The sequence below is a fragment of the Hermetia illucens genome, chromosome 1, assembly GCF_905115235.1.
Source record: "Hermetia illucens chromosome 1, iHerIll2.2.curated.20191125, whole genome shotgun sequence".
Lineage (NCBI taxonomy): Eukaryota > Metazoa > Arthropoda > Insecta > Diptera > Stratiomyidae > Hermetia > Hermetia illucens.
Genome location: NC_051849.1, coordinates 152,320,750 through 152,346,802, shown reverse-complemented (window position 1 = coordinate 152,346,802; position 26,053 = coordinate 152,320,750). Strand labels below are relative to the sequence as shown.

At 40.2% G+C, this 26,053-nt stretch overlaps 1 protein-coding gene across 1 annotated transcript in view; it reads right to left on the bottom strand.

Moving 5' to 3' along the window:
• The window catches only part of LOC119646279, a 118,066-nt gene extending 106,038 nt beyond the window's left edge, over window positions 1-12,028 (bottom strand). The window contains exon 1 of the mRNA XM_038046691.1: window positions 11,929-12,028. The gene's annotated coding sequence lies outside the window, so the exon portion shown is untranslated. The remainder of the gene's footprint in view (window positions 1-11,928) is intronic.
• Between the last annotated feature and the right edge of the window lie 14,025 nt (window positions 12,029-26,053).

Below are 26,053 nucleotides of genomic sequence, written 5' to 3'. Positions count from 1 at the left end.
GTCATTAAGTAGGCTACGGAATCATCCATCCTCACGTAGGGGGCCAAACATTCTTCGGAAGATTCCTCTCTCGAACGCGGTCAGGGTCAGTTTTATCAATTTCTTATCAATTTCGTCGGGACACCGAATTCTCTCATGGCCGTGTACAGTTTTACCCCGACTATTCTGTCATAGGCGGCTTTAAAGTCGATGAAGAGATGGTGCTGCTGATTTCCATATTCCAACAGTTTTCCATCGCTTGTCGCAGAGAGAAAATCTGATTTGTTTCTGATTTACCTGGAGTGGAGCCTCTTTGGTATGGACCAATGATGTTTTAGGCGTATGGGGCTATCTGGCTGGACGGTACTCAGCAAAGTGATGCCGCTATAATTGCTGCACTGCGTGATATCTCCCTTTTTGTGTATGAGATTTAATTTTTTTTTCCCCTTCACTCCATTTTATTCGATAGGTACTCATTTTCTTTATTACATGGAATAGGTTTTTTTCAGTTCCAATGCGGCTTTACTTAGTTTAGAATAACGGTAATTGTCCTCCACAGGAGCTGACCGAGTTTGTTCTGGAATCCTTTTGTGTTTGGTTTCTCAGTCGCTAGTTGCACTCGTTGTCCCATTATTCTTTATGACAGTTTGTATTCCTTTGAAAGATGTGAAAATATGTGGGTTTCGAACATTAATCTCACCATTTAGATTTTTTCCTTACCCCGTATAAATATCCAACATCCAAAGAAAAACCCCCCGTTGCGACAAACAAACTTTCCCCATCTGATTTCAACTAGGTCTATCCATCAAATTGTTTTCCTGTTATTCCCCGTAAAATCAATTAGTTTGGGCAATGTTATCAGCCGTACCTAGCAGGGTAATACTCAATCTTCACAAGAGTTTCATCTATCGGGGGCGGAGGGGTTTACTTGGTCTGATGATATCAACATTATACAGACTTTTATATGAACACGTCAATATTAGGAGACCATACGTGACAATGATGTTATCAAAGCAGTTTTAGGAGCAAAGCCATAAGATAATCTAATGTTTCTCTAAATTATACAAGAGCTCGCAGAAAGGATACCTAGATATACCTACAAGACTAAAGAGAAAATACACATAATAGTGTGAACAATTTTTCAATGAATTGAAGCAGGAACTACAATATATTACTACGCATCATATTTAATGGTAGGATCTATATAAGAAAAGTGCGTATAAGAGTATAGTCATTTTTTGCTACCCGTTAACGTGTTATTTCCGCCAGTAATAGATCTTACCTCTAAGCTACCTCTATGAGAATTTACTTCTATCATAGTATTCCATTTGCTAACACACGAAAATACCATCAAAAAGGCGAAGCAATGTAACGTGCGACAACTACAATATTCGTGATATGATTTATTCAATGAAATATTCAAGGCACTTCTGCAGAATCCTCAAGATGGAAACTCAGCTCATTCATTTCCTTTCAGCTTGACCAACCATAGCTTACATGTCTCCGGCCTTTGCTCTCGTTATCAGGATCTTTGCCACCTCAATTTAATCAGGGAATAAGAATGAGGATGTTATTCCTGCTGTGTGTTTTCCTTTTTTATCAAATTATTTCTTATTATTGCAGAATTACTTTCCAGGACACTTGGGAAATTTGTAGAGAAAAATTACGGTATAGGCATATATTTTGTTTCAATGCAAGTTGGAGTTTATATTTGCTCGCATTACGGAAATAGTACATTCTGTATAATGTTTCAAAGGACATGACAGCATGAATTTAAATGAATACGTTCCTGTTGGGAAATGCAGGTATACGGACTAGCAAGTTTTAATTTTTTCCTATTTATCATTAGCTCTCCCGTTTTTTATCCAGGAAATTTATTAATGTCATTGCTATTGCTGTGCAGACGGTTTCAGTCCTGTATTATTCTGGACTTCGAGTAGAAGTGAAGTATTTATCCACTTTTCAAAGTAGTGCACTCATGCCCACACTGCAATCAAGTAATTTGTAAATTGCACCACTGCATAGATAGTAGAGCCACGATAAATAATCGATAAAGTGGAACAGAAAAGCTTTTATTGAAATAGTGGCCATGGTAATTTTTATTGAAATTATTTAATTGCAAAGCAATCACAATTATATGTTAGTAAAAGTTTATGAGCGGAATTATTGCTGGGTGTACATGCGAACTTAAGATTGAGATACCATCAACAAACGTATTTGTGATGGATAGTCGGCTAATAGGAAAATTTGCCGCATAGGCAAGATAAAATATAGAATAAAATATACTAGTGGCGAACACCTACTCTCTCCGAAAAGATCCTTGCATCTTAAATCTATATTTCATCAAATACAACGTTCATATTTTATGAACACAACCAAGGAGGAGGCGTTTGTTTTGATTGATAAGACCGCATACCCACCTTATCGAATACTTGCACCATATCTAGGAATACTTCCGTTGATTACAATGAATTTGCTCTATTCTGTTGTGCTACTTTCTAAATCTGGAATGATGATCTGGTATGACGTTTCTGGGTTCAAATACGGCCAATAGTTTCTGTAGTGTAAGTAAGAAGCCTGGTAGATCTATGCGATTTTGTTGGAGTGGTATCTTTTCGAGGCGAAATCATTGTCATAATTGCATTTTTTCCAGCAGTTTGGAAACATCCAATTTTCAGAATGGCAATATGCAGTTTGAGGGTTTCAGTATGAAACCCGAGTAGCACTGATCACTGGTTAGAACGGTTATTAAGAGCATTCTTAATGAAACCATTCACTTCTCCTAAGGGTGTTTGCATGTTACTGGGCTTGGTGTTGATTGAACCTTGGGGAAGTCCAAGCGGCGTTTGAGGCTTTATTACTCGAAGTATTTCTTCCGGGTGAGATGGGAATACTGTAACTTGCAAGTAATAATACTTTGGGGAAACTCCCTGTGATAATTCTTAACAGGGACTCTCTGGTTATAAATCTATTTATACTCTTTATTGCCCGGAAGTAGATAGTTTCTCAAAAATCTTTGGAGAGTAAACTCCTGATCCTCTAAAATTGGAACCTTTCTGGTAATCGAGGTGTTTCAGCTGTAGATTGAATTGAAAAAATAGTGTTGGAAAAATGCAACTTAAGAGAGAAAAAATTTTTAGAGACGTGCTTGAGTTTTATAAGTTCATGCAATGAGCGATAGCCATGTTAGAAATTCAACCTTTCTTCGCTATTTTGCATTTTTTGAGCAGTTGTGATTCTGAAATCATCCGGAGTTATGTTGCATTCTAGCCCATTGTTGTAAGATTTCTGATTTTGATAATCTACAGCAAAATTCTTCTCCAAAGAGGCGTGCAGATGTTGCGAGTAAAATTCACAGCTTCCGTTTTTGGGAGTGGAAGGGAAAAAGCTATCAGTGGAAATTTAATGAAAGCCATTTAATGTGTTTATTATGTAATATACAGGGTGCGGCAGCATAACTTCCTTTATTAAAATGCGCGCCTCTCAGTTAGTTGATGTCATAACGGAGCGCTAGTGGTCTCGTCTAAGAGGGGATACTGTAAAGTTTTGTCCCGACACGGTTCAGTCGCCATCATGCGTTGGAATAGTGAGGAGCGTGCCTTTGCGGTTGAGGTTTACTTTTCAAGCGGATATTCGGTTATTGCAACACAGCGTTCACTTCGGAATCGCTTTAATTTAGCCCCGTTGGCTCCCGTCCCAGACCGCAAATCAATTGTTGCATGGGTCACTACATTCAGACAAACTGCAAGTGCGACAAAAGGAAGAACTGGAAGAACTGAAGAAGCAGTGAGAGCGTCAATGTTGCGATCACCACGGCGTTCTGCGTGCAAACACGCATCTGCCCTTGGACTATCCGATCGTTCTGTGAGAAGAATTCTTCGTGATGATCTTCATTTTCATCCCTATAAGATGGCGATAGTGCAGGAACTTTCAGAACGTGACTTCAATTCTCGGATGAACGCGTGTGAGCTTCTTCTTGATGTCGTTCCTGAGGGTGCTATTGTTTTTTTTAGCGATGTGCGTGTTTATGTGAGCCGTCCAAGAACCCTACAAGATTTGAAGACCAACATCCAAGACGAAATTGCCAACATAACACCTGCTATGCTAACAAGAGTCATGACAAATGCCAGAAATCGGTTTACGCAATGTATGGAGAATGGGGGACGTCACCTAACAGATTTGATCTTCAAAACAATGTAAATAAAAACTTTAGACATGTACCTACATTATAAAAAATTAATAAATATTTTCCGATGCATACAATAGTTTTTATTGAGTTTTGAAAAAAGGAAGTTGTGCTGCCGCACCCTGTACAACATTGCCTTCCACTGTGATGTTTACAGTGCGAGAATTCAGAGTAGATTCCTTCTCTACTCTTCTGCGCTACGTCCCTGGGGCGACCCACTCGTCGACCTTCTTGGGAGAGTGGATTCCATTGTATGGTATAGCCCGCAAAGGCAATTATCTCCCTCCTTAATGTGTGACATATCCACTGCCCCTTCCGTTTTCCAATCAAAATGTGTACTGGAACCAGGTCTGTCCGCTGACCTTCCTCGTTCGTCATTGTATCAGGCCAGCAGACTCCGATGATACGAGGAAGGTGGGTGCTGACGAAAATAGGGAGCTTTTGGGTAACAGTGGAATTCTACTGCATGTGGTACTCTCATACTAGTACAGAACGGTCTCAACTTGATCTTGGTATTGAAATAACTATATTTCCAGAATTTAGATAAGGTGACGAAAGCGGATCAAGCGCTGTTAATGCGTCGGCAACATCCAGTTCGGTGTTACCGTTGATAGAAAACACGCTTGCTACATACACAAATTGATCAACGCATTCAATGTCTTGCCAATTGATGTGGGTAGGAAGAGTGAGGTGATTCGTCAGACTGAGAACTTCAGTTTCGTTAGTGTTTATCTTCAGTCTAACTATATTTGCCTCTCTTTCCAAATCTAGCCATTTGAACAAGCCTTCGATAAGAAGAAATAATATCGGTGGCAAGATGTAACCGTGGCGGTCTGTTTTGGAACTCTAAATCCCCAGTGATTTTATCTTGGTGCGGCAGATGGCATTTTGCGCCATCATATACCACTCTGATAGTAGCTATTAGCTTTGCGGAATACCCCTGCTGAATAAAACCTTTTCGAAATCCGTGAAGAGCAGGTAAAGCGACGATTTAAACTCCGCGCAGTGTTCCCAAATGATCCGTAGGGGGTTGATGTGGTCAATGTAGGAGGATCTATAGCGGAAACCAGCCTGCGCTCTATCGACCAAGCTTTCGAGATGTTCATTGATGCGTTCTAGGATTATTTTAACTGTTATCTTTTTGACGGGAGGGAGCACGCAAATATACCTCCAATTGTCACAATCAAGGTGCCCGACTTTGGAATCTTCTTCCACCTTCTGAAAAAGGTTTGATATTCCCAAGATTTTCATACGAGTGGAAGTAGCAGGTCTACAGCAACTGCATGTGGAGCGATAAATAACTCCGTGGGGAGACCATCAAGACCAGCGGCTTTACTCCGTGTGTATGCATTGTTGGCAGAAATGATTCCTCTTCTGCTTGGAGAAACAATCCGTAATTGCATGTTGGTGACTAAGCAAATCATCCACAAGAGGAGGAATTTCACCGGATGTCATGCGGCTTAAAGACCATGGGGAAGTGTTCTTTCCACCTCTACAGTTGCTCATCATCGTTAATGAGGAGTCGACGTCAACATCCTTCACACTTAAATTGAAAGATTTGCGATGCAATATAAGCTCTTTCATGATCTATATATAGTATAGACTTTTGAAATCAAATAGCTTTTATCACGTAAGGGGCCGGTTGAGGAGGTAGAGCGTCAGTTTCCCAATCTCACTTCTCTGGATTCAAATTCTAGTCGTCCAATTTGTCTATATTCATTTTCTTTTTGTCTCGCTATCGTGAGCTTACCACTTGCACAGCGTTAAGTGTGATGATAGTAAAACTGAAGCACATTCTGGCTGGGCGGATGCTCTATACTCCACCAAAGAGTGAATAGGAAACACACACAGGCGCAACTATCCAACCCTGTGAGAAGTAGCGGAAGTAAAACACAAGCGAACGTAAGCGCTTATCAGATGGTGATGCCCTTTAAGGCCGATATCCATACCTATCATCCAACGCACAGGAGATAACTCTAAATCTTCTGCTGATCGCGAAGTGGTCGGTCTGATTGCTCGTATGGCATCGGTCAGTTGAAGCCCAACTGGCCATAAGATCAGGCTTTATGACGAGGGGTGGAAATTGCAGAAATCTACAAACCATTATCATTACGGTCGCCTACACCGTGCTTCCTCATCACATTGTAGTGACTGCGGCTGCGCGCCGGGAGCGGAATCTCATTCGGCTCTTTCTTAATTAATTTGCTTAAACAATGCATTTAATAGTGTGCAATTGCCTTAATGTTCGCCGCAGATTGCACATTATTGAATGCATTCGGGCGAATTGATCTTGACAAGAGGCGAATAATTTGCCGCATGCGCATGTTGCCGCAACATTGCCTAGCGAGAGTTGAAGAAAAGAGGAACGCTATGTAGCGGGAAGAGAAGCGGTGCGCGAGAAAAAGAAGAAGGAGGAAGCGAAGCAGGAGACAAAAGGAGTGGAGTTTTCTTTTAGCGGGTGAACGGTGGAAGAAGAGAAGAAGGAGTTTGTTTTTTTGCTGGGTGAACGTTGGATAGTGGAAGTGGCAGTTGGTTGGGAAAAGGAAGATCGGTTTTGTCGTTTGAAAAAAAAAGTGAAGTTTTTCGCGAGGAAAATAAAAGAATCGGACCCATAAAACTAACACCGCATCGCGCTAAACCATAATTCAAGTGTATTTTAAAGGAAATATTCTGAATAAGTTCAGGCAGAAGAAAGTACAGTGCTTTGTTTTGGGTGACTGGATTGGTTGTGAGTTTCAAACGTTGGGAAGAAATTCCGGAAAACTTTTCGTTAGTAGAAAAAGACAGATTTTGAACAGCTAAGAAACGTGCGGATTCTAGCATAATATATTAATCGTTTCTGTAAGAATTTAAACAATACGCCTGCTGGATGGCAAGTGTTTCATATTTTGCCCGAGAAGGAATCGTCAAAATTTGTAAACCAGCATCATCCCGAGCTCGGTGTGACGACCTGGGTAAGTCTTGGTTTTTTCTATTTTTTTTTTATTTTTTTTGCTTTCACATATTTCTTTTGTTTTCTCCTTTAGTTTTACATTAAATTTAACATATTGTTTATTTTTATTTTTATTTTTTATTATTATTCATGTTTATAAGTTTGTTTGGATGATAAATAATTATGTTTGAATAATTCAATTGTAATTTGAGGACTTCCTCACTTTCTTATCCTCCTTTCTCCCGCGGAACTTCTACAAGGGACATCCTCAAAATGATAAACTGGCCTGAGGATGTCGAGGAAGGGTGGGAACCTCAGGGGCCGCGCTTCATACAAGATCTGAGGCGGAAGAGGCAATAATTGAGACGGTGATCCGTCGTGGATCTTCCCCTCCTCGATCGTGGCACTCGGGTCCGGAGACTTCTATTTTCCAATTTTAGTTCGCGTTCTGTTTATCATTCGATAGGCCGTCGCGAAATCCTTATTAATGTCTATTTTAGAATCCGGTGCGGACCCACGCATCGGAATAGACACGTTGTTTTGTAGTAGTGAAGCGTGAGGGATCAAAGCGCTCAAAGGACCCCCCCACATTCCCGAGCCTGGCTAGCACAGAGGCGTGCAAGAACGTGTCGACCGAACACTTTGATGGAGCTTCAATCTTTGCGGGCGGACCTTCACGGTCAACTTAGCCAATTTTTTTAGGTTTCTGGGATAGCTCTGCCCTCTAGGTCGTTGTCGGCCACTCAGGATGATCAACCTGATCCTTCTATATCCACTCATATCATTACAACATGTCCGATCAAGGTATTGCCAGATCCCACGTTGGCGTTCAGATCATTCACCACGATCACAATGTCACTTTTAGGAAATCTACCCTGAACTGCGTGTAACTACCCATAAAAAGCATCCTTCTCCACTACATCGCGTCTCTATTGATGCATAACATATTAACAAATTAAAATTGTGGACCGGAACCTTCCAATTAGAAGTCTGCCAAAACCGCCCTCAGGCCAAGAGAGCACTTCTTACGGCAAACATCAGAAATAACCTGAGACCAGATTCGTATCTGCTACCACTTGACTTTCCAATATACAACCAGATTGTCATTAGTGTGGCAAGAGGGAGGCGGAGTACTCTCCACCATATTACTTCGCTTAGGCCCAGAATGTCCAGCTTATATTGTTGGAATTCCTATTTGAGTTGCAGAAAGCAGGCATTCTGGAGACCTTTGCTATCGTTGTCGAGGAGCATTCGCATATTCTAAAAAGCGATCGTAGTCCGTTTTCGATAGCCAAAGTCGTGAGGTCAGTCCCTATCCGGGGTGTTATTGAGGCTTCAATCGCAATAAAGTCCTAAAATTTTCAGATCGCTAGCCCACTAATCTCCATCTCTTTAAGTGGCCTCCTACAACAAGCAAGGAAAACTTTGAGTGTGTTTTTAAGCCTGAACTTATAGGACACTAGCAATTAGATAATTTGAGGAAGATCAGATTAATAGAAAGGAATGTTAGATAAATTATTAAAGGTGGTTCCCGGCTTTCTTTCTCTAAACTCCAAGTGTTTAAAAGTAATTAGCACTTTGTGGAGGGATGGTACTACTACTAAAGTAATTGGTCTTTCCTTATTATATCTTATTATTTATATCCATATTTTATGTTATGATTCTCTTCTGGCTTAGTTTTATTTTTCTTATTATATAATTTGCAATTAGTATTATTAATTTATTATATAATTTGCAATTAGTATTATTAATTTATTATACTAATATGCATTCTCCTTTATTATATCCTCAAGAAACGACCTTGCATTCACACACTCCAGGGCAGAAGAGACATCAGTTCAGGAGCTGATTTGCCGCAGATGCTCCTTCGCGATATTGGCACTCGCATCTGGATTTTTACGGTATTCTCGTCTTTATTTTTCCATTTTAACTTCGCTTGTGTGCCTTTCAATTTTTTTAATTTTTTGTATTTTGGGTCCTGTTGCGAGACCACGTGCAGGTTCAAGGACACGAGGAAACTTTGTGAATGACATGTAAAGGATTGAGGTCTCAAAAGAAAGCCTCACTGCATGGTTAGCAAAAAGGCGTGTAAGCGCACGTCAGCAGGCCACTTAAATGAAGCTGTATTAGTTGCGCCGGGACTTCTACGGCAAATTGTGCAGTTTTTTTCAGAGACATTTGTTATCGTGACTGGATGTGGGATACCAGTTGACTCAGCTGCGAATGAATACCTGAGGCAAATCAGGGTAATAATATCGGGCGAGCGCAATGCTGACCACATTACCTCCTACAGTGTACTGTAGTGTATCGTTGCGGTCTTGAATGAAGTGATCTAACATACTTCAAGGCCCTGATCCAATATGGATTGTTGCACTAGCAATTATTATTATTATTATTATTACGCCCTTTCCCCTTACCCACCATCCAATTCATCAGATCAGTACACATTCTACGCTTATGAAAGAAGAAATTCCAGATGGGAAAGTAAAATGCATTTAGCAAACCGATTGCTTAACCCGAAAAGATTCTAGTGCGCCCTGTAGGTCCCACAATGTTTTTTATGTGATTTTTCACGCACTAGTCCTAATTCTATATAAATATCTGGATCTGATATTCGAAACGCTATATTCGAGGTATTCAACTTTTTAACCATGACTAACACTAACCTCGGCTTTCAACTTCTTACGCCTTTAGGATCAAGACATTCGCCACACTGTAGCTGAAGGCTGTTATTACTCAAGTTCCAACCAGCAAATGCGCCCTTCCTTAGATGTGCAAGAGCTTCCCTTGCTGAATTCTCCAGGATTGATTGTTCCAAAAATAACGCTCAATAGATTTTCGGATGAGTAGTGACACATTAAAACCTCGCTTTAATCTTAGACTCCACTAAATACGAATGATGAAAGATAGTGGATTCCCAAGGACGCAAATCCGACAGTCAGTGATTAAGTGTTCGCTAAGAGCGTCCAAGAGCTGCATTATCTATCCCTCCCAACAGTATGAGATCACCAAATAACACGAAATCATCCTCAAGTTTTAGGGAAAAACTGCACTGTAAAGTAAAGCATTTTAATGTTCCCCGGCTTTCATGAGTTTCCAATTACGAAGATTTTCCAACTACGACTGCTTTCGTCAACGATTTATGATTATGAAGGACTTTTAGGGCTAATTCTGCAGTTTTCTTTTAGAATTTGGGAGAGCTATGTATGCCTAAGCTATTCTAAACAATGTATGGTAAACGTTTTCGTCGACGGTATCAAGGGTTCCTAGAATTTTCGTTGTTCAGTACTTCAGCGAGAATTTCAACGATAGTGGCTGATCATTCTAGAGTTATATGAGGCAAGGGAGAGCCTTCTGAGAGGCACTCTTGCGACACATTGTTACTGTAATTTAGCGAACCCGAATTTGGAGTTCAAAGCAAAGTGCAACAAGGCTCCACATTCTGCCAACGGTATTATTCCTTCTTATTATCGGTTGCATGTTGAAGGATGTGGAGGGACTACGCTAATCTCTGCTTGCTCTCACACTTAGTCATTGATCTTGTCCAAATAGCTCTAGATCTCAAAGCAAGGGGAATTGGATTCAAGATAAACACGAAGAACCAACCAAACCAAGGTCCCCAATCTGACGCGTCATGGCAGTTATTCTTCCTATTTGCAGAAATGAAGGAATGAGTAAAACATGCAAGCATTGAAAAATGTACTTAATATGATTTTGGGTCGCCAACGGCACTATACGGCCATACGACATAGATCAATAGGCGTTAGAAGTTAAGACACATTTAAAAGAACCGGAAGCCTAGGCTTATTTAGCGAATAATGGCAACCATATATATTTTTTAAAATGCGGAAAACAGGTGAAGTCGATACCCAGGTAGCATGGCACATTTTTTCACACTAGCTTCACGCTTCACTCATCAGCTGATGTTCTCGACCTTCCTGACCGTGGCTGATCCCGCTGCTTTTACGGTCTCCATGGAACTGGCTTGCCTCGTGGCAGCCTTAAGTCACTACAAACCTCAGCTAAAACGCGATGACTTTCTGTGGGGTTTCTGCCAAAAAACATTCAACTTTAATCAAAGATTTTGGTCCTCAACCGCTACAATAGCCAAATCATCTAGAGGCGCCTTTTCCAGCGCTAATAAGAAAACTGTCAGATTATCCTAGGCCAGCAGAAACTGCTCAAATTTTCTACCTAGATTAAACGATCACAAGATCGAGATGTCTGGAGAATGTCCATCCCGGCCCTTGAAGTAATTTTGTTCTTTTAAGGTTTTTAAGGTTTTTATCGCAAAGGCTACCTTCGAAATTTATTGGAGCAAATTCAAGCGGAAATTGAGCCAATTTTGTTTAAAAGTGAGTTTATAATTGTATCACAGTAAATCGATTACCAGATAAACAACCTAAAGCCGGCGACAATTTAATACTAACACTCATATTTTACGCAATTGTCACAATTGGAAAAAGATTTTATGCAAATGATAACATTGAAACAAGAATTTATTATATACACGGTTAATACATAATAACCTAAAGCGAACATTTATCTGAAAAACTCCAACATTTCTAGTAGAATAACAACCGTCCCTTGCCGGGACATAAATTTGACCATACCAAATGCTGGATCATTATTTTAGCATGAACGAACGTGCGAGCTAATGGCACGGAAAAATTGATAGCCTTATCGCAATGTTATAAGCATTTTCCATTCAAAAGGTACTAGTTCGGAAAATCCAATTTTGCATATGAAAAACTTGTTATCATGATACTGCCCAAAAAATAAGGATTGATTGATGAATTTTTAATACTTATTGTTTCACTATCTGAAATACCTCACACTGGAATGATCCAAATTAAATACAATGAAAAATAAAAGGACGATTTCGCTTACTGAATTTAAATCTATTTTAAACAAATACGGAATGACTTGAGATACTACTTGCACAATAACAGGAACAGTGAAATGCCGAAGAGGAAATAAACAGAGAAAGCCAGCATTTTCGTTATCTAATCAATTCATAATGTAATGTAGCTGAATGTTATACAAAACCAATGAAAACCGATAATTTCCCTCCTTTTAACAATGTGCAGGTATAACTTATTCCATGCATTGATCAAGCGCACATAAAAAGCATAAATGCAGTAAGATTTCAATCCCCAGCAGCGCCTACATAACATTATATCGCTCACATATATCAGATTTCGTTGTAACATTCACCTACATCTTAGACCTCCCATGTACGTACAAATGTTACGCAATCTTAAATAGCATTGACAGTAATGGAATTGCTTTAACGAAGTAATGTTTTTTACCTACAAGTACTCATCATATTCAATCTTCAGAAGTTTGACGAGAATTTCCTTGCAATAATTTTCCAAATCACTTGCTTTGTTTTGCAAATTTTTTTTATAAGAAATTTAAGGTTGTTGTTCATTATGCCCAACAAGAAAATTAATTAAGAAGGAAAGGAACAAAACGTAGTTTGTACCCCGACTTAGTTACCCTTGGGATACAAATTAGAGTTTAGGGTAGAATATTTAGTTCGAAAAAGAAATTAAAGGTAACATGAAGACTTGATAGGTTACATTAAGTGGTTGCTGGGAGCATAGCACGTCAACCACACTTTATTTTAATTGCTGCCAGATTCTGCCAACTGGCCTCAACTCTTCTTTTCACTCTTCGACTTCGCTCGAACAGTGGATTCCACTACGAAGCGTAGCCAGAAATAGAATCACTAACCCTCTTAATGTGCAACCGTTCCACAGAAACTTTTCTCTTCATCAACAGCCCACAGGTATCTAACTTATATGTATGTCGGTGTGGTGAACCACTTTCCATATGCACCTCCATTTAGGACATAGACAGGGAAAACTTTAGCGCGGAATTCCACCTGAGCTTGACATACATATTGAGGTCCCTGGTTTTAGCAAGGCGAGCGAAATGGATCTCTAAAGCATTGTCAAAACGGCTTTCTAGATATATGTATGATACAATTTGCTTAACACCAGCAATATTATGACCATCAACAGAGCCAGAGAGCGTGCAACCACCGGTTACCCTATGATCCCTGATGTCGTTGAAGGTCCAACTCGCCCCACCTCTTTTTCTACACCAGAACTGTGCATTTGGAGGAAAGCTCATAGACGACGGCCAAATATTATATGAAACCACTTTATCGTAATTACTTTGAAATCATAAGCGGCATTCCAAGAAGGCAAGGAAAGGGAAGTGAAGTTTGCAAATGGTTTTATTACATACAACCTATGAGAAACAGACAAAGCGTAGAAAGGCTTCGAAACGATTACCCATTAAGTTGTTAAGTTACTTATGGCTTTAAAATTACGTATATATGTGCATTTTCTGTTATCTTGAAATACATATATATAAATTAAACATTACAGCTTGGTGGCCGAATTAGTACTCCTTAACTGAATGTTTGTTATCTAGGCAGAGTTTGTAAAAGCAAAGCAAAGCAAGTTCAAGTTGGTTACTGTCCCAATGACGAAAGTAAAAATAATTTTTGAACATTATAAAATAATATTGGAAATGTTGAACCAAATCCCATAGAACTCATCCATAAAGTCGTGTGGGGAACATATGTCTTAGATATTATTAGAGGCCTGTGGGTGAACGAGGGTGCAATCATGTGCTTCGTGCACCTCGAGAGTAATATCTCAATTTGCCTGAAATTCAAATTAAGTGAGTGCAGCGTTTATGCAGAGACTACAAAAGCTGCCAGAAACAGTTCTACGATGAGGCCGCCAAGTGCAGGAACATCACACGACTAGATAGCGTTGATGAGGGATGATTTCAGTTTTGTTGAAAGTGCAACTTTAAAATGGTGTGCAGCAAAATGCTTCAACAAGGGCTTGATTCATTGAATTAAAGCGGATGTCCGTTTCCAGGATGTTACTTAACAGACGTTTGGTTGCTTCCTGGTGAACTATATTTGTATTAAACATAAAGAATGAAATGAATATTGTACACACGATAATATCATGAAAGTAAATTTGTATCGCGTAATTGGTAAAAACTTTCCCTTTTCTCATCTAACGTCTAATTTTATCGAAATCAAAGAAGATGAATATATTGCAAGCATTTTCTAGCGTGAAATTTGAAAAGTATCTCGAGAAGATCCATGATCCATCCATGCTTGGATTTTTCCCTATTGTCAAGTTTTAATAAATGTTGTACCCATTTTTATTGCATGTCGAAATCCCTAGTGTATTATATGATGAATGTAGATGTTTAAAATGGCCACCATCCTGGTTAATAATATTTAACCGCGAGGGAGGAGCTATCCGCAAAAAGGGGGGAAGTGTTTGTCCAAGTCGGCTACCACCTAAATTCAGTTCCACTGATATATGATAAGGTAATACCATTCGAGCTTACAAAAACGGACTTTACCCAACTTTCTGTGAAATGGCAATCTTTTCGTGAAATTTCGGCTGCATCATCCTCATCCAAAAGTTCAATCACTTTTATCCCAAGACATCAAATCATATATTCTTACAAAAGTACTTTCAGATTTGCTAACAGTAGAGGAACTTAATTTTTCAAACTAGTTTCTGAGGAGCAATTAAACAACCAAAATTCACAAGAGACTTAATTCGGGACATGACCAGAGTACACCAAATCATCTGCTTTACAAAAGTAAAATTTCAATTCCTCATCACAATGTCGGGAGAAGAAATTTCCGTAAGGAGGAAAACATTTATGTCTGTCCATTAATCGTACTAAATTGGTTAGATCATTTCATTTTCTAAAGAATGCATTCCCTGTCCAGAAATCTATCATGAAATCGTTGAACAGTAGATGAAGCGAAGAGCTAAACTCCGCACACAATGATCGTCAGGGTGTTAACGTGATCGGTATAGGAGCATCCATAGCGGAAACCACCCTGCTTTCTGTCCATCAGAACTTCAAGGTGATGATGCGTTGCAGGATATTTTTAGCTAATATCCTCCCGAAAGTAGGAAGCACACTAATATCCCTTCAGTTGTCGTGCTGATCATTACCTTCTTCCACTCACCAGGAGACATTTCAAATTCCTAACATTTTCATATAATATATAAATGAGTTGAAATAACAACTCTGCAGAGAGTGCAGAAAATGCACCGAAAAATTTCTAATTGTGAACACCAAGCGCGGCGGCTTTACGGTTTGGATGCAATAATGGCTGTGATAATTTCAATTGTGTTTGAAGGACCAGTTCGTATCCGCATGTTATGGTGGCGTGCCATTTCATCCATGAGAGGTGGAACTTCACCAAATATTATATGGTTCAGAATCGCGGTGATGTGCTCCTTCCACCGCTTTAACTGCTCCAAACCATAGATGAGGAACCTTCCATAAATGTCCCCCATAAGGGCACGTAACCTCTATCGTGATGCGGTATTCGATGGCGAAATCGTTTCTATTTGGGGCAGCTTCTAATTCATTAACCAACGTAATGGTGGAATTTCCTTTTACACGGCACAAACTGTGTTGAACTTCACGTACTTGCCCACGATAATGCAGCTCTACCGAGCCGCGCTTATCTCCGCTTGCAACGGAGCAATCCGCCTAATAGTCCCTTTCTAGGCCGAAGGCAGCACGTCTCGTTTTAAGAACATTCATTTTGACTAAATGTGTGCTGCCGGCTGGTCGAAGCCCAACTGATCTTCTGGCAGGTCCTGTGCTGGAACAGTGTACCGCAACTGATAAGGTGATGAAATTGGAACAAGTCCGCAAACCAAATGAATGTCACTTTTCATAGGGAAGAGCTACACTGAAAGTCTGTCAAGAGCAGTGGGGCCTAATAATTAGTGGTCCATGTGCCACAATGCAAGAAGAAGATTCACTACGGATTACTTCCTCGTACGATGAATCATTGGATTCATATGTCATTATGGCGCGGGCTGCCGGATCTAACCACAGAATATAGAAATGCTCCCACATTGGGCGCTCTTTTTTAAGAACATAGATGTAATGTAACATATGCTGAAAGTAGACAACCGAATAGACTACGGTCAGTCATACGAAAATAGGGTTTGCGGAAAGAGATGAGGTCAATATCCCAATGTTGTACCCAACTAGGCACCAAGCTCACTTTCCTATGAACCAAGGGTTTCTTTCCCTCACTCCTATCATACCACTTGAAATGCAGTTTTCCTTTCTCTCCTTAGGTAGAGTACTGCAAAAGTTTTGTCGTCGTCTTGAGAATTCCAACCTCATAACTTTTTATCTTTCGAAAGTCTTTAGAAATCCGGGTCTTCGAAACTATAGGCTAAGCCTTAGAGGAGTATCTTACCATACTCTCATGTGGTACGGCAATCTTTTCATTCAATCATTTATCAAGTTTATGCTATTGATGGAAAGACGAAGGCAATCGATCTATCCTGTGACTTTTCGATCCTAAATGATTCAAACGAAGAAGATTGGACCTTCGCGGTCCTCTTTTGTATTATTTTATTTATACGCGTCCTATGTTTCTTTTTTTTGTAAATACGCTTTGTGAGAATTGTTCATACACGGATTGTCAACATATTCTTGTGGTTCGAGGGGTACTTAACCACTCGTGATTCAGTGTGCAAAAGGAGTTGACACGTTAGGAGATTTGATTCTTATGCGGTGGGCATTATTTTCTCAACTTAATTTCTCATTTAGGTTCCTCCTTTTGTTTTTAGTTTAGCTAATTTTCACGCCATATTTAAAGCATTTACCTTGTTTCAAATTACTTTTGATTGCTTTTGATTTTAAGTCAACCGGAGTCACTTCTCACACGACCAACGTTGCCTTCCCACTACTTGGCTGCCAGTTCTTCCTTCTCTGCTGCTGAGTTCAATTCTGCAGCTGATGGCGATGTTTGGCGGTAGTAAAAGGCCACGAGACAAGATACAATAGGATGAACCTTCCATGCTGGATACAAGGGCGATGGATGCCTGAATTGTTTCACGAGATGAAGATTGCTGCTTTCCCATTCCCGAACTCTAATACACATCCAGTATATCAAAACATACAACATTAACCCGTGTGGCACATAGAATTCATGATAATAGCAAAGCCCTGATTACGGACATGAAAACAGATATGAATCAAACAACTGTCACGGATACGACAAACAGGATCATAAAGCCTATTCGCCTTAGAATGCAGTCTCATTACGTCCTGTGATTTAGCTTTTAATGGCTCAACGAAGTGGCTGTAGATTAACCAGTTCCTCTTTCGTGTTCAAACACTGACCAAGTCAACCCTACAGACAATCTGACCAATCGTACGCAGAGAGGATGGCTATGTAATATAAGCCAAGAAGTTGAATTCACTAACTTCGATCGGACTGTCGACAGGATGGAGATTGTTTCGAAGTTGTTTTAATGAACGCCGAGTCTTGCCCTACGGTTGCGGACTGCTTAATATGCACAAGCTGCATGTTGGCAATATCCAAAATTTCACATTTCGGAGCCCAGTGAAGAAAGTATATGTAAGCCAGCACTCAAATTTAGCTCCATTAGAATGCTCCAACAATATATGTTTGCCAGGCTCTGTGCTAGTCGGTGCGGGAATGCATGGGAGAGGATATTTCAGGCCCTAAACATTAGAACAAAAAAGAAAAATAACGGCTTGGCTCGTGTGTCGAGATCGAGAATGGAAGAACCGCGACTGATCACATCGTCAAGTAATGCTTCAGGTGTCAATGGGTAACAGGATCTTTCCTTCTTAATCACCGCATACTGGGTTTGAGTTATCCGACTCCACTTGGGCGATTGAACTGTTATTTTGTTGTTTGTTCCAAAGGAGATATCACTCAGTATAGTAATTATACGCGTACTTTGTTTTGCTGCGTACAATATAAAAACAAGTCGGGAAACCGGAAGCTCAGCGCTTCAAGTATGAAAGCTTTTGTTGGCTTCTTCTGTGAGTATATTTGAGTGCGGAACTATCCACTTTGTACATAGCTCGTTATGTATATGCATTTGGTATGTCAGACTACTCACTTTATTTGCATTAAATTTACATGATCAAGTCAATTTTGAACTACTGTAACTTTGTTAGTAATAGTATGGTGGCAGTGGGATTTGTATCGTGATTTGACGTCGGATACTAATCGACTCAGCTGTAAATGAGGACCTGAGTCAAATCAGAATAATAATCTCGGGCGAGCGCAATGCTGACCATATTGCCTCCTACAGTATACTGTATTGTACGGTTTCGGTCTTGAATGAAGAGCTCTAACACACTACAAGGCCCTGTTCCAATATAGATTGTTGCGTCAACGATTATTATTAGTATTTATAACTGTAGCATGAACTTAAGGGGGGTTTTTAATTTCACCAAAAATATGGTAATGTACTATTATTAACTTAATTTGAGCAGATATCGATATGGAGAGTATTTTGAGGCCTGGACACTACATAGAAACAGCTTCATGAGTTTTTTCTGCCCAAAATATCATCCGCTAAAGAGGTCTGGCATAAAGGAAATCTGGACCCAATCAGATTTTCGAGACGGTGGGAAAAATGCCAGAATATTGACAGCAGTTGCCACATCTTTTCATCGACTATGATGGGATTCTTAGGGTGGAGAGTGTCTGACCAAGGATTTTTCTCAGATCAGATAGTCGAATACTTTTCAGCCTAGATCTCACCGCAGAGGTCTCCAAACCTTTCAGAGACCCTGGGAGGATCATGTTACCAACAGCAAACTTCCCGGTGCACAATTTAGTAAGATTGTGATCAAAGCTAAACTTGAGTCAAAGGTCCGGGCTTTGGAAAAGGTATTCGATACCGCCTTTAAGGTGTAATGCCCTACTAAATACAGCAAGGAGGCGCTGCCACCTTGATGGAATGGCAATTTGCAAAGCCTCAGTTAGCTGTCCAGGGAGATCTTCAACATCTTTTACAAGAAGCGGTCCTGGTTGGACTATTGTCATAACATAGAAAGCACCACCACATACTTTTTGTCTACACTTGCAACGCCTTCTAATTTTCTTATTCGATATTAAGTCCATACTTATGTACGGACAACTTGATGAGATAATTAAGGGGCTAATATTCGCTATTCAGGCGAATGCTAACATTTCAATACAAAAAAAATCAATATTCGCATTTGGAAATATTAATTCAACAATATACGTACTCACACTGGTAAATACGAATTCGTTTCTATTCATTTGTGGAAGTAAGAATACCGACATCCTCCAGGCTGATGGGGCAGCGCACTACTTAGCAGCCGCGGACTTCTGATAGCGAAGGCTTACCACCTATGCCAAGTCAAGAAGGATTTAACCCGCTTATAACAAAAACCGATCGGGAGAGCTGATTACAGCGGTCTGCACTGGCCTATATGGAATCGCACCACCAGACTCGGCATATCCGACAATTCGCATTGCCGAAACTGTGGAAAAGAGGGGAGGGGAGGGAACTTCAGGCACTTCCTTTGCGATTGCCCAACTCTATCTAGTCAGACTAAGGACACTAGGTAAATCATTCTTGAAAGAACTGAGAGAGTTCTCTAACTATAGAATGGGAGAGCTGCTTTTCATCGTGAATGCAACGGAGAGACTGAAGATCTAGCCGTCTGAACTCTGACTCCTTGCTCTAACAACAGCAGTCATAGTGTTAGGATCTTGTGGCATCAAAACAGCGCACCATAGCGCTAACTGAGCACCTTTGAGCAGCCACTGTATCGTAATTACCTATCTTCCGCTTTCTATGTTCCATCATTCCAGCGTCTCTTAATTGATTGAATATTACCCGTGTCATATTTAACCTTTCTCCCTCCGATTCACGTAGGATTTCCAGCCTCTCTTGTACATCTAGTTTACTGCTATTGGTTCATTGCCTAACGTACGTTTTGTCCCATCCAATGATTTCAGAGATGTACCCTTCCTTTTATTTTCCTGGCCGTTTCAGCTTCTCTTGTGTGCTCTCCCCAAAAGTACTCAAAACGGTCTTTTGGTTTCTCATGTGTAGCTCTTCTCACAATCTCGAAATATTATTTTGTGCAAGGCGCTGGACTCTTAGCTTTGTGTCTTTGGGAGATCCTAGTCTGGAGATTTTCAAACTTTTCATTACTTTCGAGAATTTTAATAGACCCGCCAAGTGTGTGATTCATATTCTTCCCTTCATTTCGATGTGGCTAACAAAAGATGTCGGAGTCCATTCTTCTCGGTGTCTCACTTTTTCTTTACAAAACTTTCAATAATAAGCGACTAGAAGCTGCTCTTAGCCCCAATGTCGACTCTGGGGGGCATTGAAAACAATCAATTATCATTACACGAATGGATGCCATTTTTTCTGCGCAGGAATGGTTCAAATTTATCGGAATCGCTTTCTGTATGTGTTTTGATTTCCTTTTTCTTTTCTAATGACATTCGAAAATCGTCTTTGATTTCCATCGTCAATCGTAAAATCCGAGGCATTTTGTTCAAAACCTCCAGCAGCTCCTTCAGTGGAAAAAAAGGAAAGTATGACCTTTGGACTGTAGATCACTCTTGACCTTAGTCATAAAAAATCACACAAATAGGGTTACAGACAATTTCCCATCGCTACACATCTGGTCCCTTTTTAAATTTCCTCGGAATGTCAAATAAATCTCTGCCATGCATATCCCCGAAAGTTTCATAGGCATATCCGTTTCTGTAATAATTATTCCTCTAGGTCAAATAACGTCCCCTTCACCGAGATGCGTGGAAACAGGGCTTCCATGCCAGTAATCGTTCATCAAGTAACGTAAATTTCGTATCTTTGGTTTCATGACAGGATTGTGCCTATTCTTAATGGATCTTCAAATTCCAGTCTACCTATAATTTCCGTTGATTCGGGCCCGTCCTGACGATATTGACATAATGTGAATAAAAACCCGAAATATATAATTTGCCTGTATCCAGGTCGAGCAACCGCCGCGAGATCTTGCACTACACATTAATGAAAGCAAGGCGAAATGCCTAGGGGCAATGTTCTCATCTACTTTTGGAATCTGGGCTTTAAGCAAGCAAAATTCGGAGCTTCACTCCATTTTCTTTTCCTATGGTGCTAGAGTTCAATGCCGTGACTTTCCGAAGTCTTCACGATTTTGAATAACAAACAGCATTTTTCAGTCTATCCTGGACTAGAGGAAAATGATTTAAATATTGTATAATTTCTAGGATCGATAGATTGCCAAGATCTGTAATGTTTCCTTTGCAGGATGTATCAATTACAATAATAACGATAAGTTATGTAATGTATCTAACGATCACGTAGTCTTATGCCCAGAAATACTGGAATACTCTTGAATCTAGTGCTATTTGACTGATGGCATACAAAATTGTAATTGGTAATGAAAACTTTTACTGTCGCTTACATCCAATTTTTCCTACTCAATTTTAGAGTAGGGTTTTTACAGGAGGGGCAAGAACTGCTGTTCATTCATGCAATGCAATGTGCAAGTACCATACTGTGAAAAATAGATTGTAATAATTTTCGTTACATATTTGCGCTCTGTACCGAGATATACCATATGAGTATATGTAGCTAGACGTCGTTAGCAAAATCCAACAAGGCTGCAGTGTAAAGTAATATATTTCGTGTCACTTGAGCTTAGTTTCAGATAGGGGAAAATATATCTTTTGTATACAATAAATTGACAGAATATAGTATGCAGTATAGTCTCCGGAAGGGAGTGATAAATCGTCATCTATTGTCTAAGTTTCAAGTGCATTATTTTTAACGAAGAAAAATATTGTCGTTGTCGATGTGCCCGTGACAGATTATTTCAATAGAGGAGAATCACGTTAAAAGCAGGGAATTAATTTAAAAATGTTTCTATGACAGAAAATATAAAATATATTAGGGTTAGCTATAAGCTATAACATTGTTCGTTAATATCTAGCCCAGGTTAAGGAAGTATTTGAGAAAATTGTATTTCACTGATTCATGCTAATGCTGGGCAGATCCTGGTAAAATGGCTAATGCCCTTCACCTCCACGTTTCATTGATATAGGGGTTGAAATTTAGATGTTCCATCCTTAACCGTGCTAGCCTTCAAACTGTCAGCAACATCGCACATTTGATTATTAAATCACAGGACTACTCGTAGTTCTCCTGGTACATTAACTCTTACCAGTTAACAATTCGTAATTCTAGCAACAATAAAAGTACAACTTTTTTCCAGTATTGCTTCTTCTGGATTATAATGGTAACCTTGGGCGACCTGCACCAACATTCCAACATACTCTATTAGACATTAAATGGCCAGAGGAGGACGGAGGTCTCGTTGGAAGTAGCACTGGAACCCATCCTAGGGCCCCTTTGAAGCATTACTTCGGGCTAGCTCTCCGGCTCTCCCGGCTTCGGGAGCCTTCAAGCCAGGGAATTCCTTTCACCAACGGGAGGGGAGGGGGAGAGGGCTCATTTCGCCAAGAAAGTTGCCACTCGGTAAGGGTCCGTTGACGTTCTTCACGGGCAACCCCCTCTCTTAAGTTCTCGCTCTTACAGCGGTAGATAACTTTGCGTTCCTTGGCAAGGAGGGCAACGGGGATCACTCCCGCGATTACCATCATATCTACAGCCACAAGGACGAGAATTTAAAAGAGGTGGTTGCCCGTGATGAGCGTCAACGCACACTTACCGAGTGCGAAGAGCCAAATTAACTGCGCGGCTTACCGACAATTTAGAACCGCAGCTGAAGCGAACGCATGGGGAAGTTGATTATTTCCCTACCCAACTTCTAAGTAGACGTGGGCGTTCTCAGTCTTACCTGCACAAGATAAGGAAGGCACGATCGCCCTGATTTTGTGTTCTACAATAGAGTGATGAACGACGCCGAAACCACCCTTCCCTCTTGTGAAATGTGGGACGGCTTTCGTCAGCAGCGCTATGGAGGTGCTTCAGACAACATTGTCAGAGAGAAGAGCGAAGAGCGCTGGCAGATGGGGTTGTGATGCGCGTTATGTTCAGGTTCTTCTTGTTGTGAGGGCACGGATCGCAAAAAGTTCCCTGAACTAATAACTTCCTTCCTTTTCTGTCTGGTTGGCGACAGAAATTCCCTCAATTGGGAACACCCTAAGCCGGGAAGTTGGAAGACTACCCCGAAATAATGTGGCAAAGCAACCAACCAAAACGTCCATAGTACCATTCACTGGCAAGCATTGGCTTGATCACCTGAAAGCGATTAAGTTGCATGGCATGGAGTGAAACCAGACACGGAGACAAATATTTGAAAATTACACTAAAAATTTCTCTAGAAGACGCATGTTGGAAATATTTGTCGGGAAGCTACGAGGGCTTTGATGAGTTGCAGGCCCATAGCAGGGAAAAAATAGGGTTGCACCTTGAAGATACTACTTTGGGCGTACACTGCAATAGTGAAGCCCTATGAGGCGGTAATCTGGGCAAACAAAACTGAATCAAGCACACAAGCCAGGGGGTTACACGAAATTCAAAGATTGGCTTGCAAGTGTGCCAGTCGGGCAATGAGAACTTGCCCAACAGCATCCCTGGAGATGGAGACTACCTCCTCTCCATCTAGACATACAAATGCAGGCAAGAATGGCCAGGAGTATCAGTGTCGCACAATAAGGTCTGGCCGCTTTGGTTTCAAGACAATGTTGTTTTAGAAGGAAATGAGGCAGTGGATGAACTGGCCACGAAGGGAGTAGGGGCACCAACTTTCCTTGGCAGAATAATAATATAAAATACCGAAAGTAAGGTTCATGAAACAAAGACTCAAATTTATATACAGAAAAGGTCATTTTCGTAAAGTGATTTCAGTAATTGATATTGAAGGGCGGAATGAAATAAAAGAAGCACTGTGCGGCGATGACTTTGCCCTCAAGTCCATCTACAATTGTATTGTAAATCGAAAAACAGTCTTGCTTTCTCTTTATTGTATTGAACGCATCCCATTCACAATCTCCATTATTTGCTCCATCAAAAAATAACCATGAGGATGGTGGCCTTTAGTTGGGGTCACACTTACGGATGCAGGAAACCAAGCGAAAACAAAATTCTGAGATTCCTCTCATAATATCTTAAGTTTTCACTTTCACTTCGGAAGACGAAAACAGAACGAGATGAAACAGGCAACAATAAATAAACTTCTCTTAATCCGATAGAAGAATCACAAAGGAATATCAGTAGTTTACAATGAAAGGACATTCAAAACGAATTGCTTATCACTAAATGAATATTTTATAGACACAATAACCCAATTTGTGATAACACCGCAAAATTGGAAGAGTAAGTTCCTCAGGAATGGATGGCCGGATGGCTCAAGTGGTTAGAGCGCTGGGCTGTTGTAGCGGAAGGTCGCGGTTCAAATCTCGCTGGGGGCAGAGGAATTTGTTATCGTGATTGGATGTCGGACACCAGTCGACTCAGCTGTGAATGAGTACCTGAGTCAAATCAGGGTAATAATCTCGGGCGAGCGCAATGCTGACCACATTGCTTCCCACAGTGTACTGTGGTGTACCGTTACGGTCTTGAATGAAGTGCTCTAACACACTTCAAGGCCCTGATCCAATATGGATTGTTGCGCCAACGATTATTATTATTATTATTAAGTTCCTCAGGATGAAAATACAGATGCACTTATTACACAGCCATCCTTCCTGATTTGGAGTTCAGGTCATAAAGCTTCAATTGCACGCTAAAACTCGACTAAATCCGAAACGGTAAGAAATAAAAAGAACATATCTTACCGAGTTTATATGTTGTGTTTTGAGACACCCTGCGAATTCAAGCACCTTCAAAATCGAGGTTTTTCTTTTCTCTTGAAAATTGAAGAATCCGTTATTATCCTTTTCGATTCCTCTTTTTCTTGTAAATCACACTAATGCACTCAGATTTTTCTTATGTATTATTTACGGCACACAAAGTCACAGAATTCCGAATTCTACTTCAAATCCAAATCACCAAATAAAGTCGAAATGTTAAGTAATGGACACTGATGAGACTTAACTTTCCAATTAATAATCAATTTATTGCACAAACCGTAAAAACAAATTTTAAATAAAATATTTTGAATTAACTTAATCCGGGATTTATTTTATCCTTTAAATTGCACAACTTTCTAGAGAGACGACCACTCTCATTAACAATTGATATTTCACTAACTTTACCACAAAACTCGCAACAAGTTCAATAGAACCTCTTAAACCCGCCCACCATAGAACCAAAGCTGCAACGTGTTTCGCAGAAAACCAGGTTTTCGAGAGAATTCTAACAAAAAATGACTCTAGTTAATGGGTATAATATATACATTATATAATATGTGTATTATTTTGAAAAATGTAGTATTTTATTTTGTTTTAAATTTGATTTCCGTTTGTTTACTAGTCCGGTCTTCCGATTATTCGTTAATTTTTAGTATTTGACTAAGCATTGAGCTTTTTATTTATTTTTAACTTTTCTTCCTCGTCTTCGTAACTTCCGATTGGACTCTAATATGTTGAAGTACATTTAAATTTTTGCTAAACATTGAAACAGCAATTTAAGGAGGAACGCAAAAGTAGCGGAACAGAAGAAGTAACAGCTCTGGATGTAATCTGCCGGAAGCCTAGTATCGATTTTTTTTGTGGGAGTGGGCTCTTGGGCGCTGATATCCAACGACCGCAATGCCCCAGTAGCGGGAAACTTCGCTAATTTAACATCAAATGCTAGAAGAGATTATAGTTGACTCAAAACGAATCCACACTGGATCCTTTTCATAAGAGCTACAAGCTTGAGGGGCAACGTTGCTCCTCGGCAGTTGAGATTTGTCGCAGGACTCGGAAAGGAATACTGGTAGCCGCGGATCAACATTAACGCTGCTGCTGTAAAACGCAAACGTAGAAGGCGCAAACTGGAACAGCGTTTTTTACCGGTGAAAAGCAAGCGACCAAGAAAAAAAAAACACCTTTTCACCGAAGAAAGCTGAGCCGGCAGAAATTCCAGGGAAGTTGGTAGTTGTTCAATTACCGCCTCCACATTAACAGGAAAAGAATAAGCGTTTCT